General features: G+C 35.9%; 1 long non-coding RNA gene across 1 annotated transcript in view; it reads right to left on the bottom strand.

Annotated features, from left to right (window-relative positions):
- Positions 1 to 6,102, bottom strand: part of LOC135223621 (uncharacterized) — a 144,553-nt gene extending 138,451 nt beyond the window's left edge. Inside the window, exons 1-3 of the long non-coding RNA XR_010316544.1 lie at positions 5,725 to 6,102; positions 1,281 to 1,498; positions 606 to 854 (exon numbers count right to left, since the gene is read on the bottom strand). This is a non-coding gene — a long non-coding RNA (uncharacterized LOC135223621). The remainder of the gene's footprint in view (positions 1 to 605; positions 855 to 1,280; positions 1,499 to 5,724) is intronic.
- Positions 6,103 to 6,345: the final 243 nt, after the last annotated feature.

Raw genomic sequence — 6,345 nt, 5'->3', positions numbered from 1 at the left:
GTGTATCTACTGTGATTTTTTAAAGCATAGATATATATATATATATATATATATATATATATATATATATATATATATATCTATATATATATATATATATATATGTGTGTGTGTGTGTGTGTGTGTGTGTATTATATATGCGTGTGCGTGTGCCTGTGTGAAGAAAAATGCTTAAGAAAAATCATTTATGCCAGTGTTTACGGAGCTGCTAAACATAAACTATCTAACTACGAAAATAACTAAGGGAAATAAAATAATGAAATACTATTTTTCAAGCCCTAATTACAAGTGGATGTTCCCTGGTATTCTCTAAGCACCCAGTTTTCACGTATTGTGATGTGTACAGTATTTGTTTGACTCGCTTAGTTTCTATTGTGTTATATTTGTATTTTTGTTATTGCGCTGTCCTTTCAAAATAGGTGAATGCATTACACACATAATCTCATTGCTGCTTAAGATTCCCAAGTAATGGTGATAATTACTGGCACGCAATGCGCCGCAAAATTAAAGTAGTTAGAAAAATACTGAGCAAAAGGTACGAGCTAGAAAGTTGCTGACACTCGATCATCAAGCACTGACACATGCAGGCCCTTTTCCCTTCTCACCTGCCAAACGAAAACAAGGGGCACCGAAAGGAGGAGCCAGAACCAGCCGTAGTCTTCTACTCTATAATAGATGGTGCATTTTCCCCCGTTCATGACGTGACAAGCGACGACGCCCGTGATGCTCGAGGCCAGCAGAAGCGAAGAGGACCCCAGCAGGATTTCCTCGCGGATCGTTTCGCTGGAGGGAAATTTCGTCGGTTGACACTTCCACTCTGAGGCTCTGTCTCGCTGGCGTATGTAGAAGTGCCACTGAAGACAATGATTGCAGAAGTTTAAAATTAAGCTATAGACGTAGTTTTTCACTTAATAAGAGACGCCTGTAAACATAACCCACAGAATGGTTCAATACAAACAGTTAGGCATCTATCTATCTATCCATATATTATGCATTGATGAGTGTGGTAGAGAAAGCCTTTTGGGGACTTGGTTATGAATATAACATTTGTTGACATCAAAGACTGATCTGACGGACACATCATCATCGTTTTTATGAACAAAGTTAGCTTCTCTAAAGGTAACTCATAACTCTATCATCGAAGAATTTTTTCAGCGAATTTGCAATTGCCACTTCATAATCATGCCCATTTGGCAATGCGGCACCACTCGATACAAAAATGGAAGAAAACCCGAAAACATATTAAGTATAGAATGTGCAAACGCATACGAGAAACTAACATGCAAGAATGCCCCGGAGAGAAGGTAGATAGCGAAGGAGACCGTGGTTGCCCATAGCCAGTAGATACCGAGACCTTGAAGGTAGATATCGTCAAGGCTGAAGAGGCTCTCAGAATCCGAAGGAGAGACGAGAGTGTCATTTGGTACAGAAGCGTCCTCGGTCGTTGGATGATCGTCGAAAGCCTTTCGGTAGTATATCCAGAACAAGAACCATTCTCCTGTGGAAGAAAGCGACAGAATGTTGATACAATGTCTTGTAATGCTAAAAGGATGAGTATGATTCTTTATGCTTGTATTAACTACTGTTAACACCACTGAGATCTACATTTCACAGATTGTCTGTCTCGTCCAGAAGTAGAAGTCTGCTGTTTTTTTTTCTTAAAATGATTCCATCTGAGGCATCTGTTCCCTAGTGTTCACATCCATATCATGAATACAGTGTAAACCATAAGTTAAGATTTCCTCCTTAGTAAGGGTGAAACAGAGAAGGTGTTTTAGTAATGACGTTACTAGACCGACAGCGGGTACCATTTTATGTGATCACCCATCTAGGATTGCTAAATCATTTTAATATATATATATATATATATATATATATATATATATATATATATATATATATATATATGTGTGTGTGTGTGTTTAATATATATATATATATATATATATATATATATATATATATTAAAGGAACCCCTAAAAACGCCAAAAAATAGAAAGAAAGTACTATATTTCAGAGACTGCTGTCTCTCTCTTCAACTTACCTGAAGAGAGAGAGACAGCAGTCTCTGAAATATAGTAATATTACTTTTTTTCTATATTTTGGCATTTTTATGGGCTTCTTTTTTAGATGGGATTCTGTTTGGTACAGAAACATTTTTACCGGTCATATATATATATATATATATATATATATATATATATATATATATATATATATATATTAAACGTGTGTGTGTGTATACTTAGTATGTATACATTTACATAGTTCCTCGTCAAATTGCGGGCAATACCAGTAGTGATCTATCCTGTTATGAAGAAAAAAATTGTTATTTAGCGTCATCAAAACTGTGGAAATACTAAGAGCAATAGTTAAAGGTTGTAGAAATATAAAGACAGCTCTGCAGTTACCGGACTCGCATACTCTGCTTAAGAAAGCATTCTAAACTCTTCCACCGACGTCAGTCACTGACGCCAAAGATGCTGCTGGCGGAGGAGAGTCATTTGTCGGAAAAACATCGTGAACATGTATTAAAAAGAGTTCGATTAACATTTGAGACGAAAGTAACCAGGAAGGGTATTCACAAAGGTTAATTTTCCTTCCGAAGAATTTGAGACGAAAGTAACCAGGAAGAGCATTCACAAAGGTTGTAATATTTACTGACTCCATGATTAGGAATTGATTGAAAATAATTGTGTGCAGGGATTTAAAGAAATTGTACATAATATCCAGTCAATTCTTTCACAACTAAATGATACCCAAAGTCATGTGATTCTGCACTGGGTACCAAGTCACAAGCTAATCCCTAGGGAATGTTCTGGTTGACGAAACCACGATATAGTAGTTGTTTCTATATCGTGGACGAAACAGCTAAACGAGGTTGGAAAATATTTGTATCATAAATAATAACTTAGCTTTGACAGAGAAAAAGGCGCAAAAAAAAAAAAAAAAAAAAAAAACGAGCATCACGAAACCGGGTAAGTGGCTCGGAACGTTTAAATCCATTTTAGGAGAATGGGGAAACATCGTATTGTAAAAATAGAAAGCATAGACTATCTTGGCAAATCTAAGTATCGGACATGTCCGAGTAAACTCTTATTTGCCTAAATGTAAAATGATTGATTAGCCTCTATGTACAAGCCATTATAGTACAATTAAAGATATCAAACATGTTATTCTAAATTGTAGAAAATTTACAGAAGAAAGGAATACATTGACAGCAAAATTGACAGCAATAAAAGTAACCTTTAACTTAAATAACACACTAGGAATACACAAAGATAAAGAAGTTCAGAAGAAAGTCACAAAGTACTTCATAACATTTTTAAGGAAAAACTAACCTACTAAATACGCTATAGCCAAATCAGAATATCAAAACGGCCTGATTAGGCTAACTATGGTTAAATTTAGCCGCTAAACAAACTAAAGTTTGTATACATGTATGGCGAATACATTTAACAGCGATATTTGAGCAATGATAACATAAAATCATTGGAGGTTATTCTGTAGCTATTAGAGTAAAGTGTTTAGTATAAAAATTATAAATAATATCAAGGGAGGGGGAGCGTGGATATTGTTTGAACGAACGAGCCTCATGTGATTTAGATAAACCCATCATTCATCCCATACCTTCACTTGTTAACACACACGATATTAGCAAACTAATATTCCTCCACAAATAAAAGTTAGCATGATTAATCTTTGTATTTCTGATGTGATTTTGCAGAAGAGTACATTGGCTCCTGTAAAAGAAGCCAGATTTTTTACTAAAATAAAGAAGAAAACTTAAACATACACTTTTTTTTTTTTTTTTTTTTTTTTTTTTTTTTTTTTTTTTTGATAGCAGAGTGAAAGCGTGAAAAGAAGATGATTTTTTTTTAGAGCTTTAGGAACATGTAATCCCAAGTACATCGAGGGGGGAATGAACTAAAAGTTAGTTTCATGGTTCAGCTACGCTCTTCCGGCGGTGGATGAAATGTCTTTGTTGGCAGGGAAAAAGAAAACTGAATGAAAAGGTTAGAGCCTTCAAGAGGAAACCACTAGTAGATCGATAAAATTACAAATGTGATTTCACATTTCATTTTAATAATACTCTTAGGAAGAAAATACCACGCAGTAATAACAGCAGAGAAAATATACCAGAAGGAAAGCACGGGGTCATAGATATGGAGGTGGGTGTGACCTTTCTTACGGGAGGGTGGGGGGCTGGCGGAGACGGAGAAATCGGGATTTCCGTAAAACTAGCAACTAAATCGGGATTTACGTAAAAATAACACCTAGCAGCAGTCATAATTTATTAGCTTTGCGTTATTGAAATAAACATTATAGACTGAATTTCATAGGCAGAATATTAGTAAGTTAATCAAAGAAACGGCAGAGTGACCGAAGGGACACATAGAAACTCACTACTGATAGCAGGAAACAAAACATTCAACGCCCTACGTGGCAAGAACAAATGCATTCTATAAATGTCAGAAGATCGAACCGCGTAGCACAGCTAAAGGACCGCGATAGGATTCGTGAAAACCCTTCTATTGGAAAAAGGCGAAGGATTAGCGAGGCGTACAACAGCCCTTGGGCAATATGGAGGCGCAGAAGATAAGTTGTAAGAACAGATGTCACCAGACTGAAAACCATTATCACAAAGACAATCTAAAGATGACGGGCAGCAGGGGTAATCGCAAGCTTTTAAAAGCAGTATTTTGTAATTGATTCATGTGTGTGCTTAAAACAAGAAGAAATTGAAACTCAAATTTCATTGAATAGGTTTTTTTTTTTTTTTTTTTGCATTAATCTTTATAACATATTTATAGAACATTTACAGGATAACATTTTGACACTTTATATAAAAACATGAAAATGAGTCATATAACATAACCAAAGGGATTACTGAGACTGAGAAATGTACTGGCAAGAATTTTAAATGTAATTTTGTTGTTCTGAAGGTTCTTGTGCTTTCATTGCAGAATTACTCACGGGATTTCCAGAGTACCCATAATATTTCTCAGCTATCAATTGTAAGTTGCATACAAGTCCATTCAAACAAAAGAAATGATTCAGAATTACCGATAAACAGTAATTAAGGGAAATGAAAAAGGTGCCTTTGACTCTGGTCCCTATTTGCAATGGGCATATTGGAAAATGGAAGCTTGCCCAGAGTAATATGGAAATGTTGACTACAGGTAGATTTTCATTTGACCATGACATTGATGAAGAATATCAAATATGAAAAAAGAAGAGTTCTCTCTTGCATTTGTCTACACCCTTAAATTAATGAATACTTAAATGAGCTTCATAATTTATAGTATTGTTATTTCCCTTTAACTACATGAAAGATCCGACAAGTGTTGATGGTATGAAACTCTAATTTTTAAATTCGCGAATCAAATCTAGGAAAGATTTGTATTTCTAACATCGGCTTTTTCGGAAAATTATTAAAATTATTGATAAAAAAAGACACGATACATGAGTGTTATATATATATATATATATATATATATATATATATATATATATATATATGTATGGTATGTATATATGTATGCATGTATGTATGTGTGAGTATGTATGTGTGTGTGTGTGTGAGTAAACCTTCTGCTCTAACTCTAACTGGGGGAAATAAAATCGACAAGAGCAGATCACAACACCGGAACCTCATAACAGCAATGCAGAATATGGAGGTTTTTTTCCCGCCACAAGAAAAGAAACGTCACTCGATCTAACCTCTGACAGTGGATCCCATGATGAAGACGATCATCGACACGATGAATCTTCTGAGATGAAGTGGCAGGTGATTCCAGAGTCTGTCAGTCAAGTCGCTCCATTCCTGCATCTTAACCGCTATCGAGACTCGACGAGGCCGGAAAGACCGCAATTGTTCTTGCATTCTTGCTACACTGTCCGAGGCGCTCTACTACGCATTTATTGTAGTTTCCTTTGAGTTGTGGTGTCAGGGTAGCCCCCTGATTAAAAAAGAATGCCTACAACCGAAGAAAACGGCTTTTAGAGACGTCAGTTTAACATTCCTAGATAAGTCTGAAGGACTTCTTCAGACACGTGTACCTCGGGAAGTCCTGCAGCCTGTACTGAAGGATTGACAAAGATCGAGCTCAACTTAAGTCCTAAGCGTAGCCATTCCATCCTGTTTACGCGTAACACTCACCAAAAGATATTCAAGTTGCCTACGTCACTCATGACTCATTGTGTTCCCTCGATTACGCTACGGATGACTCCCGCTAATTGGTTACCAGTGAAAGTTTTTTTTTTTTCTAAAGAAAGGTGAAATGTTAGCATGAATTGAACGCCTTCATAAGCTTACCTCATTCACTTTATAACACCGCTCCG

The sequence above is a fragment of the Macrobrachium nipponense genome, chromosome 10, assembly GCF_015104395.2.
Source record: "Macrobrachium nipponense isolate FS-2020 chromosome 10, ASM1510439v2, whole genome shotgun sequence".
NCBI lineage: Eukaryota > Metazoa > Arthropoda > Malacostraca > Decapoda > Palaemonidae > Macrobrachium > Macrobrachium nipponense.
This window is presented reverse-complemented; position numbering and strand designations above follow the sequence as displayed.